We start from the raw sequence: 9,672 nt of genomic DNA on the forward strand, positions 1-9,672 counted from the left end.
GGGGGGGACGGTGCATACAGAGGGTACCGTAATGTAGCGTGTAGCGCAGGGGATCACCTTCACTACAGTAGCAATCTCAATAGGGCTTATTTTCGGGGGAGGGCTTATTTTAGAGGAATCTTACACAGTAAGAGGAGGGCTTATTTTCGGGATAGGTCTTATTATCGGGGAAACACGGTAAGTATATATAAACGAGGTACAAGGTAAATGGGGGGTCCGTTGAGGGAAGAGACACAAGTGCCTAGGGTGGGAATCAGGAAGGGCATTATGGAGGTGTTGCTTGAGCAGAATTCTGAAAGAAACTAAGTCAGACATGATAAGGGAGAACATTCTAAGCATGGAAGATGGTGCAAATGCAGATGGGAGATGAAGGAACAGCAAAAAGACCAGTTAGACTGGATTGTTAAGTGCCTGGAAGGGAGTAAAGTATAACTAAGTTGGAGAGGTAAGTTTGGGTCAGGTTGGGATGAGCTTTAAAAACTAGGCAGAGAAATGTGCATTTGATCCTAGAAGCAATAGTGAGCCAGCAGAATTTATCCAGTAGGAGAGTGATCTGGTCAGACCTGTACTTTAAAAAAATTACTTTGGCACTGGAGGATGGATTCAAAAGTAGAGTGAATTGAAGCAGGGAGACCAATTAGAAGACAATTCCAGTATTTAATTTAAGAGATGGTAAAGATCTGAAGAGAATGATAGCCACATGAGCAGAGAGAAGGGAAGGTATGGAAGACATTGAATGACAAGATTTGCTCATTGATTAGATATACTGGGTGAGGGTGAGGAGGAGTCAAGGAGAACAATGAGATCAAAAACTTTTTTTGACTGGAAGGATACTGGTGACCTCAACAGAAACAGGGAGAATGGATTTGGAGGAAAAGATAATGAGTGACATTTTGCACATGCTGAGTTTTAGAATGAGACAACAAATGGATACCTTGAGTACTATATTGGTAACTCTGAGATGTTAAAATGATAACTGGAGGCAGACTTCTAATGCATTGGGTGGTCCCACTATCTATGGGAAAACATGGACTAAACTCAACACAGAATGAGAAAGTATGTATTCATCTGCCTTGATGGAAGGAATAGTCATACAGATAAAACCATATGTCTTTCAAAATATAAAGATGAGCCATATCACAATAAGATTCTGCTATATCTTTTTTCCTGGGAATGTCTATCTAATGGTGGGGAGGGGTGCAGGAGACTGTCGGTCAGTGAGGGTTCAGTCCTTAGAGCATATGCATTTCTGTTCTCCTGGTATCAGTCCTCAGGTGAGTCTGCTTCAGAAGGTGGCAGACTAAAGGAAGCTTTTATCTCTCTGTTTGGATATTCTTTGGTTATTTCCTGTTGGCTTATGGAGTGGTTATGAAAAGTCTTTAAATTGACTTATAGCTGGAATTAAGTATGTACACAAAAAAGTGAACAAACAGAACCCTCTCTCTTCCTCAGTAGTATATGGCTTTGCTCTATGAATGTTATCTGTTTTGAAAGAAGAAAAACTACTGAGGCCTTCTTGGTAGAGGCTCTCTCCACCCAGTCCAACATGTGGCTGTGAACATTTGGAGCCTCTGTATCTTTGCTGGTTTATGCCTTTTCTTCCTGATTTTAAATAGATGATTATCAGAGATGAGGTTACAACCTTGTGAGTTTTCAAGAGTAGGAAGAATCATCAGAGTTTCAGCAACAGGAACCAACAGCATTTCCTCCAAGCAAGGCAGCTACTTTAATATCTGTTGGATTACACAGTAGTGGACTTACTTAAATCTACTTCATAGGAGTGAACTTAATGGAAGAAAGGTTTGTAGCTACCACCTGACATTCGGGCCCATTCTTCTCGGGGACCGAGGCAGTAGTTGCGAATGTGTTGTTCTCTGTTGTGAGGCCGTTGTACTTGGTACTTTTTGTACTTTGGTTCTTGGTATAGTAGCTTCTCAATCCCTTTGTAAAAGCTAATTGATCTTCCTTGGTGAATTGAAGAGGAAGGAAGAACAATAACAACAATCGCTGTGACATTAATCAGTTTAATAGTGAGGAGATATGAAGGAGAAACCAACTGTCGATTGATATTGGAGATAATGGTAACTAAGCAAAATGATACTGGGGAGACATGAACTGGTTGGTTTTGAGTAAAACTCTAGCTGGGGACTTATAAGTGACAACATTTGAAAAAGATTTGGGGATCCAAATCCTTGAGATTATCCCTAGATTCCCTGAGGGGGTGAAGTATAACTTTGCTCTGGGCATCCCATCTGCTATTTGGAGTATGGGTCGAGAGAATGAGCCCAGAGCATCTATCTATTTGCTAGATATATTGATTTGCAAACAGTTGGCTAATTGACCCTTTCTCTCCCATGTTGAGATACCATAAAAATGAAAGGCAAAAAAGTTCCTACTCTATTTTTAACAAAATCTCCCCTCTCCCTAACTATGAGAGGGACAAAGGATGTGAATTCACTATGTGACTGGCACATAATAAATGCTTATTAACTAAGCAACTATCTGACCTTATTCTGGGGGGTCACAGGCCACGAAGGAACCTGAGGTGTTCACCTAGTTCTTTGCATTGCTTTCAACCATATAGATAAAAACTCAAGCTATTGATTCTCAAAGAACTTTAGAGCAGATCCGAGGTTCCTTAGGTGACTTCGGTTATGTAAAGGCATATGCCCCTTTCAGGCTTCAACAAATATTTAAATTGTAAGGGGGGAAACTGCAGAGACAGTGAGATATAAGGGTGCATCTCTCTCAGGTAGCATTTGCACTTGTAGAGTATAAACTCCATATCAAATATGAGTGGAATCATTCAACATTTCACCCAGGCTGCATTTGTATTTAGTGGAGAGTGAGTACTTTTCAGATATTCATGGATCAGGTAAAGGATTCATGGAATGAGTAGGTCATTTACATGCAAAAACTCATTCACCTCCATCATACCGTATTGCCTAGGTACTTTTTAACCCAGTCACTAATTTGCATCGATCTACTGGAGAACTTCAGAGTTATAACAATAACAAATAAACACGCAAAACTAGAGAACCTGAATTCTAGAACTATTTTGTGACCATTGTTCAAGTGGCTATTGCCTGTATATGGCCTAACCTGAAGAGATAAAGATTTGAGAAACATACTAGATATTTACCTTAAATTAAGGTGAGGTCTCCCACTGAGAGGACCCAACCTTGAACCTAGGAATAATGATAAAAAAAGAAAGACTTGCCTATTCTTGGATGATCCTGTTTTCCTCGCAACTTCCTACCTGGAAGCCTCAGTACCAAAGACCTGAGGAAACAGAACTAAAGAAGCTTTTGTCAGTCTTAGGCTAAAAGGGGCTCTTTCTGAGAGTATAGTAGTACCCAGCTGAGCTTGAAGCTGGAGGTAATGGAGACCACAGATCGCTATGAGGAATAAGCATAGGGAGTCTAGAGGAGCAATTCATCCAAGATAGAGATGTTCTGTGAATATGAAGTTCAATCAAGCAGCAGAATGACTTTCTTGGCAAAAAGATACATATACACACTTATGTAGGTATGCATGTATATGTGTAAGTATGTATAAATACATATGTGTATATATCCACATATTTAAATTTGTGTTTAATTGTAGTCTTCTTTAGAGCAGGGTGGGAAGGGAGGGAGATAACAAAAAAGTGAATAGCAGGCAACAAAAGAAAGCTTAGAAGAGAGCACAGAAAAGCAGGGTAGCTTTGAAAATAATGTATAGCATTTATTACTAGTTTTTTTTTAAATAAAGTCTGAAATGGAAATTCATGATTCCATATTGAATTTTCCCTTTATGTTACACTATGTACATGGAAATGTTACTTTTTTGTATTTTGGTTCAAAATGAATAAAAAATAAAGTCTATATGGGGGATTGCATCATTCTGAATATGCTAAATATTCTCATAAGGGTTGGGTTTTCTCTGGCTAATCCTCAGTTACATAAAAAATATAGCAAGGACTCCCATTTTAAGCTTCACAGAATCAGCCTCTTCTTTTCCAGGCTAAACATTCCCATTTGTTTCAATGGATCCTTGTGTGTCTTCAGGGCCATTCACTGTCCCAAACACCTCCTACAGAGTGTGTTTGTTGCATAAGGAAGAGGCCAGTCTTGCTAGAATAGGAGGCTTGTGATGGGAAGGCTTAGGATTTAAGGTGAGGTTGGCCCAGATCAGGAGGGCGACAGGGACCACCAGATAACTTCAAGATTAGTCTACATTTTGCCTTGTAGGAGATGGGGAGATGTCACAGTAGAGAAATAGCATGATGAGGGCTTTTTAGAGTTGTTGGCCTGGCAGAAGTAGAAAATAAGGGCTCTTTGGAGGGGCTTCCCAGCCCTTGGTTGGTTATTTATAGACTCTTTCTGAACCCACTTCAAATTTTCCCAGTCCCTATTAGTCGGGGATTACAAGGACCCTAGTAAGAATCTGACAAGTATAAGGGGAAGGATTATTGGCTCGTGGTTCTATAAACACAAAGAGCTTTTATCACAATGAACACACCCAAATGGTAGCCTCCACTGAAACCGTTAATTCTACACTTGAGAAAGTTTAGGAGGTTTGCCATGAAGGCACATCCTGTATTTCACTGTACTTCAGTATTAGGTGCTTGAGAAGTGTGTGGGGATGACCACAGGGGTTAAGTGAGTGAAAGAACACACTATCCCTTTATTCCCAGCCAGGAGGCCTTGTTCTGTGTCTGCTTAGCGTCTGTTTTCCTGCCTGCATCAGGCTCTTTGCTGACAGCTGCCTCTGCATGTCTTTCCCAGCTGTACAAACTACTTCCTTTCATTTTGCTAACAGGAATCCCAGCACTCACAGAGTGGCCCCCACCTACTGCTCTCCCACCGCCCCCCTCTTTTGTTTAGCCAAAATGGAACATCCCAAATTTAACCCTTCCCATTTGGTTTCTGTCAATTCAAATTAACTGTCTAATCCACAGTGCTAGAATGGCATAAAACAAAGCCCAAGATAAATAATCCTGCAAATGGGCAAAATCTCACTTTATTCCATTCATCTTTAGCAAAAGTTGTTCTCCTTAGGTCTAGTTCTCTGCTTTGCTCCAATGGTCAGTGCCCTTGTAGAGAACTGAAGCTTCTTTTCCTTAGAAGAACATAGGTGGTACAGTGGATAGAATATTTTCTCCCCTTCTCTTCTATGGGTAGTATTTTAAAAATTCATTGACTGGATATATACAGAATAGCAAGGACTGTTATTTTAAGATTTTCCAAATCTCAGGGTTGGAAGTGATCTTAGCAGTCACCTGGTTTGACTAAACCAAGAATCTTCTTTATAATATACCCAAGAAGTAGACTCTGTGCCTTTGAGTAAGGGGCTCCACTGAAGGGGAACCCACTGCATAGCTCAATGCACTTTTGCACTGTTATTATCACTATGAAACTTTTCTTTACATCAAAATCAAACTTGCCTTTTTTGTAACTTTCATGCATTTCTCTAATTTTGTGCTCTGGGTCCAAGAACATCTCTTTAATATGCTTGAAGTATCTGAATCCTTCAGATACTTGAAGATGGTGATCATGTTTTCCTTAAATCTTCTCTTCTCCAGGTGCCAGGATCTCTAAGGGTTGAACTCAAGACTCATCCCATCTGAACTGCCTTCTTCTGAATATTTTCCAGCTTATCAATGTCCTTGCTAAAAATATGATGCCCAGAATTAAGCACACTTCTCCAAATGTGTGCTGCCTAAGATAGAGTGAGTGGAATGATTACCTCCTTATTTCTGGACACTGTGCCTCACAAGGAAGACCAAGATTGCATTATCAGCTTTCTTGGCTGGCTTAGCAAACTGATGCTGCCTATTTCATCTTGAAGGCCCCTAAAATCCCAAACTGTTTTTCAGATAAACTTCTGTGTAATCACATCTCTTCCATGTTGTGCATGGGTTAAAAAGAAATCAACTCCACAAGTGTGACACTACATTTATTTCTAATAGATTCCATCTTATTCTAATCAGCTCAATATTTCTAGGCCCACAGATTCATCGGTTGAAAACTTGAAGGGACTTTAGATAGAACCATCTTGTCCACTCTCCCATTTGTAGGATGAGGAAATTTAGACCTACAGAGGTAAATGACTTGCCCGAAGTCACTAAGGTAGTAGCAGATCAGGGATTTGCGCCCAGATCTTTCCAAATTGAGGGCTTTTATACTACATCTTACTACTTCCAATGCTAGCCTTAGGAAGATCACTTTGGATCTTGACTCTGTCATTCAGTGTATTAGTTATCCCTCCTAGTTTGTACACCTGCAGATTTAAAAGGCACACCTATTACGTACTTGATCCAAGTGTATGACCTCTTCTGGACTCACTCCCCCAACCTTCACTTGCCTTCATAGGTTAAAGTACCCAGAGGACAGCTGCTACTCCCATGTGGGTTCCTGGGATTTTGAGTACTATCACTCATGAGATTCAACTTGTACATCCCCCTTATTATCAGTAAGACAATTAACTTTAGAAAGGATATTTACTATGCAGGTATATCAAGAACAGTTGTTACAGAAATATTTTCTAAAACCTAGGGTATATTTTCCCTTTATACATGCTCTCCCTGGGGAGAGTAGGCTCCAACTTAGCAATCACATGTAGCCAAAAGTGTAAACATACACGTTCTGGTTATTGCAAAGCTTTTTCTCCCTTTTTGGAGACCTCATAAAGTTGTTCTCCTTAGGTCTAGTTCTCTGCTGGGCTCCAATGTTCAGTGCCTTTGTAGAGAACTGAAGTTTCCTTTCCTTAGAGGGACATAGGTGGTACAGTGGATAGAATGTTGGGCCTACAGTTAGGAAAACTTGAGTTCAAATCTGTCCTCATAACTGTGACCCTGGGCAAGTCATTTAATCTCTATTTGTCTCTGTTCCTTAACTATAACATGGGGATCATTATAGCACTTCCCTCCTAAGGTTGTTGTGAGCATCAAATGAGATAATACTTGTAAAGTATTTAGCATAGTGCCTGGTACACAGTAGGTGCTTAATAAATTCATGTTTCCTTCTTTCTGTGGTATGTCCACACATCCTCTGCATCTCTCTTAGGGAAGAGACAGATTGCAGACACAGCTGCCAAACATTCCTACTGGACCCTGCTATTGGTATACTGGTGGTAACTCCAGGACTTCTAATCGTTTGACTTCACAATTTCATTATTTGGTCAGCAGTGGGACTGGGGAAAGAGGGAAATGGAACCCTCCTTCCACCAAAGGCAGCTCCCTCTCAGGACTCCTGGTCAAGGCCTGGATTCTACCATCACTTAACCCACTTCCATTGGCTTCCTGTGTTATAAATGGAGGTGATGAACTTAAAAAAGCAAAAAAAAAAAAAAAAGACACCCATTTTCAGGCATGGCTATTGTGAGAATTTGTTTTCCCAGACTATGTAGATAAGAATTAAGGAATTTATATTTCAGATTTTTAAAAATTTGCTTAATGGGGATAGGATAATAAGAGGCATAAATTAGTTCAAGTAACAAGTACTTGCTACTTAAATTAAAATAATTAGCTATTAAAAAAGTTTCTAAAAATGTCAAAGAATGTGTGTGTATCTAAGAATCTCTCTCTCTAGTTTTCTTTAAGACTCAGTTCAGGGGTGGCTAGGTGGCAGAGTGAATAGAGCACTGGCCCTGGAGTCAGGAGGACCTGAGTTCAAATCCAGCCTCAAACACTTAACACTTACTAGCTGTGTGACCTTGGGCAAGTCACTTAACCCCAATTGCCCTACCTTCCCCCTCTAAAAAAAGCAAAAAAAAAATACTCAGTTCAAGTGCCACCTTCTGCCTTTCCTGACCCCCTCAGCTGAAAGCATCTGTCCTCATCCCCTGATAACTATTTTGAATGTACCTATTTATCTACATGTTGTCTCCATCAGCTAGACTATAAGGTTTTTGAGGGCAAGGTCTGTTTTCACTGTTGTCTTTGTGTCCTCAGTGCTCAAACTGAGACCTGTTAAAGACCTTATCTTGAAAAGGCCAAGATCCCCCACTGCATCCTGAATGGTATCCTGTCATCCTGACCTGTATCTGGCCACTGGACCCAGATTGGCTGTGGAGGAGAAAGTGAGGCAGGTGACTTTGCACAGCCCTGCCTCACTTAAATCCAACAAACTTGCATATCATGGCATCACCTCCCAGGTGTCATGGTCCTCTTTGAGGAAAAGGGCAAGGAGCTTTGTACATAGGAGGCACTTAGTAAATTGCCTATTGATTAGTTAGTGGGTGCTGAAGGAGTTCTTGACTCCTCTAAGAATGCAGATCTTTGATTCATCTGTAATTTTTGCTTCAGAGAGTTGTCTTAGGTACAGAGAAGTTGTCAATCAATAAATAAACATGTATTAAATGCCTGCTATGTGCCAGGCACTGAGCTAAGCCCTGTGGAAATAAAAAGAGACAATAAGCAATGTCTGCCCTCCAGAAGCTCACGTTCCAATGGGAAGACGATAAATAAATATGTAAAAATAAGCTATATACAGGATAAATAGGAAATAATTAAAAGCAGGAAGGCACTAGAATTTAGAGCGGTTGGTTGGGAAAGGCTTCCTGTAGAAAATGGGATTTTAGCTGAGACTGAAAGGCAGCCAGGGAAGCCAGTAGGCTAATGAGAAGAGAGAGCATTCCAGGAGTAGGGTCAGCCAGAGAAGATGCTTAGAGAGAAGAGAAGTGTCTTGTTCATGGAAGAGCCAGGAGGCCAACGTCACTGTAATGAGAGTCTGTATAGTGGATGTAATGTTAATGGAATAGGAAGATCTCTGTCCATTAATAGGCCTTTGTGAGCACGTGTGTCCCCTCTTCCCTTGGAACAGGAGCTGTGTTCCCAGGTCTAAAGATACACAGGTGTTTCAATCACAGCTGTGATACATCTTGAGTCACATAGAGCCCATTGAGGGAGGAACTTGCCTAAAGGGAAGCTTCCTTAGGGATGGCTTGCTTGTAGGAAGGCTTTCACACCTTTTGGTAGTAAGCTAATTAGGCATTGAGCCAAGTGGGTTGTGATGCCTTCTGGCTCTGAGCCTACTATTCGAAAACTATATATACTGGGAGGTTGGTATTTTACTTTGGGGGTTCGCTTATGAGAAGGACCTTTTGATTCCCTGGATGGGACTCTGAGTAGCTCTTTGTTAAGAGCTCCCTACTCCCCCCCCCCCCCACTACTCAGAAGTTTGTGCTCTCTCCCATCCCGTGGTGTCTGTAGGTGGTTGTATTACTTTGTTCAGATAGTAGGAGCCCTGTGGTTGAATCTTTGTGCTAATTTCTCTGCTTGTATTTTCTACTTCTCTGTAATTAAAGTAAGATTGTTGACCCCTTCAGAAATTGTCTTTCCTTTAGCAAAGCAAATCAGAGAACCTGTGCTAGCAGGCCATCCTGTATGCTAGGGTGCTTGCTATTACAGGGGATGAAAGGGTAAGATGTCTGGCAGTGTAGGAGTTAAGTGACTTGTCCAGGATCACACAGCTAGTATATGTCGGAAGCCAAACTTGAATTCAGATTTTCCTGATTTCAAGTTTATTTAGTATACCATACTGGCTACTCTACCCAATAATATATATGTGAATTGGAAAAGTGCAAAAGAAAGCCCTGCCTTGTAGAAGTTAGGGAAAATGTCGTAGGCTACAAGTAGCAATTAGGGAAATACCGGGCTGGGTGAAGGGCAATCCTTCAGGAATGAGA

Source organism: Petaurus breviceps, unplaced genomic scaffold, assembly GCF_028583685.1.
Source record: "Petaurus breviceps papuanus isolate PSGF00001 unplaced genomic scaffold, PetGlider_PUasm1.0 90692, whole genome shotgun sequence".
In the NCBI taxonomy this organism is placed as follows: Eukaryota; Metazoa; Chordata; class Mammalia; order Diprotodontia; family Petauridae; genus Petaurus; species Petaurus breviceps.